The following is a 3,027-nucleotide window of genomic DNA, read 5'->3' as shown; positions in this document are numbered from 1 at the left end:
ATTTTTCTTTCTTTTTTCTTTTTTCTTTTTCCTTTTTTTTCTTTTTTTTTTTTTTTTTTAAGTAGTCAACTGTACGGAAACGAGAAATAATTGTAACGATAGGAACGATTAACAGGCTTGCTCGCGAAACGTCCGATCTTTGGACTCATGCCGAAAGGTGAACGCGATTGCTCGTGACGTGTTTCGGGTATATCGAACGCATAAATCTTTGGCCTTAACCTTGACTTTTGAACCCGAGATTTTACATTCGAAAGAAAGAAGAAGAATTTGGACAAGGAAGGAGATAGAAGAACACGTTCAATCTTTGTTACGACAGATTTTTCCCTCTTTGGTGTTAATTATCCTCTTATTATTAGATGGGATAGAATTGTATATATATAGAGCTTACGATTGAAATTAGACAAAGGTCTATACAATTACTTAAGCTCCTTAATTAACCTCCTTGTCTCGTTAATCGATCGATACGATACAATTGTCATGCACGATTGACACATAAGCTATTCTCGAGTCGTGTGCAATATATTATGCGTCCACTCGCTACGATCCAAACAAACGGAAGAGGACCTACCACTACGAGCTCAATGCATCCCACGCTCATTCATCCGTTTCTATCTACTCTAGACTACTTTCTCGACCGAACCATCGAACTTTCGCAGAGAATTTTCGTAGAGAATCGACTCCCCTCGACACTTTACACACTGCGTCCCCTTCACGAAGAAGTAGCCACGTAGTCACGTGTGTGGAGATGAAGAAAAACGCGAAGGAACAGGCGAAGAGAAACGTGATTTCTTTTTCCTTTCTTCTTCTTCTTCTTCTTCTTCTTTTCGAACGAATTCACGTTGGTCGATTCGCGAGCGTGTTGGAAATTCTCGTTTCTGTTTTCATCTCGATCAACAGCGACGAATGGACGCTGATCGGTGGAAACTGGGTACGAGACGAGGCCGGTTCGCTCGAGCGTGTGCTACTGGTGCGACGAGTAGCTTTTGGAACGCATCACGACCTCCTCCGCTATAAATAAAACGGTGGCCGCCACACCGAAAACTCTGCCAGCCAGCCGGAGAGTGCTCGAACCGTCGTAATTTTCCTCGTTCAACCGAGGAACACAAGGGGGAGAGGAATACCAGCCGGCCTGTACGGCGATTCCTAGCGAGACCGCGGTATGTGAATCAACCGTGTGGCCTTTGAGCGATACCCATCGACGCGATTCGCCGATGTGTGTATGCTTGGTATTACGGTCGCCGGTGTTTGGACAGCTATGGAAATAGAGGGGAACGGAGAAATTTTCGACCAACGTTTTACGGGGATCAGAAAGATGTTTATACAATGGAAGAATCGAAAATAGTCGAGATAAATTAATATCAGTCTTCTCAGTAATTCTGGTATCTTTGTGTGGGTGTTTTTAATTGTTCATCAGCATCCCCAATGCAATTTTGAATTAATAGAATTAAGAGGGTTAAGAGGGTACTTTTATCGCGATGAAGATACAGTGAAGGTATGCAAAAGCGGAAGTGAGGGCCCAAGAATATCACGGAACTGCATAATTTATATATGTGAAATTTGTTACGGTCATTTTATATGACGTAAATGATTCCACAATGCAGATGTTGAATAGACTTGTCAGAATTGCCCACTTGATTCATCGCGAATTTTCTACCAATGGAATTTAGATCAGAAGAAGATTTGAGGCCAACGCGTAATTGTTGATTCATTACTTCCTTGTAATACCCGTGCGAATAATTTTCTCGAAACATTTTCTATCGAAAATTCGATGTCATCGTTTGCCACGAATGGAATGCCCGTTTCATTTACAACATTTGCAAAGAGGTGTTCCTCTCGAAGAAAGGAAAACGGAAATGAAATTGCAACGCATGACCCTTCTAAGGTTCTGTCAACAATGGTCTATCAACAACTCGCTACGAATGAGATATAAAAGAAGTGTCGGAGTATGAAGGAGTTAGATGTCATAAAGATGAAGAGGCGTGAAGAAGATTGTGATGGAAGATTGGGAAAAGTTGGACGGCGGTTCTTATTGGAAGACCACAGTTCCGATGAGGGACTAACGTCGGATACAAACGAGCATTGTAATCGATAAGTAGGTCTGGGTTGTGTCTAAGGTTGAATAAGGCTGGCGTGCCGCTAAAATTTGTCAAAGCTGAACAAGTAGCCTCACGCCAAGGCAAACAATCCCTGCAACGTCGTTGTTCTTAACGCTAGATCTACTAAAACTGTCAGAATGACGAGTTCCAGATTTTATATTTTTGTAATTATCACGTACAACGGCCGCCTTCGGGAAAATTAACGGCTGACTTTTATCGAGACGTGGGATATCTATTTATTTATTTACTCTCGCGTGTATCCTTGTGCTTTATTCTTCCCAATTTTCGCCTTTCTATTATAAATTCTACTTATTGCCCACTTTACTCTCACCCTCTCTGACAACGAAATTTATAGATCGCTACGTTTCTCGTGTAAGAATTTCTCGAGTCAACCGTCTAACCTATCTTGAGACGTTCGTTTCGTAATCCTGTCAGGATCACGAAGACACGACCAACTTATATAAAGATCGTCTTTAGACCGGCGGAAAAAGAAAAGGATAAAAATATAATGTGGAATACCGAACCGGTGAATAATAAAAATCACACGGAATAATGAGTAATAGTTAAAATGGAATACGGAATGCAACAAATTGGAATAGGTAATGCGATCTAAAAGTAAAAAAAAGAAAGCGGAGAAGAAAGTTTCGAGATTAACTTTCGAGAACTTTTTAAACTGATTCCGTGGAAACTATAAAACTAGGAGATATTTTTCCAAGATTTAAAATGCGATATTAAATTAAAATTCTTTGTCTAACTATCCACGTTTAAATTAAGAGGGGTGGAAATGCACCCTGTACGATTCTTTTCGATCAAGGGTCAAGGATTTAATTGGGTCAGTCTTCTTGCTCGGAGGTCAAGAAGTCGCCGATTTTCTTAATCGTCGTTAATTTTTTTGTTCATTCCTCTTTCGAGCGAACGAATGCGTCTAGCG

This window comes from Apis dorsata, unplaced genomic scaffold, assembly GCF_000469605.1.
Source record: "Apis dorsata unplaced genomic scaffold, Apis dorsata 1.3 scaffold_58, whole genome shotgun sequence".
NCBI lineage: Eukaryota > Metazoa > Arthropoda > Insecta > Hymenoptera > Apidae > Apis > Apis dorsata.
The sequence above is the reverse complement of the archived record's forward strand: the minus strand, read 5'-3'. Positions refer to the sequence as shown.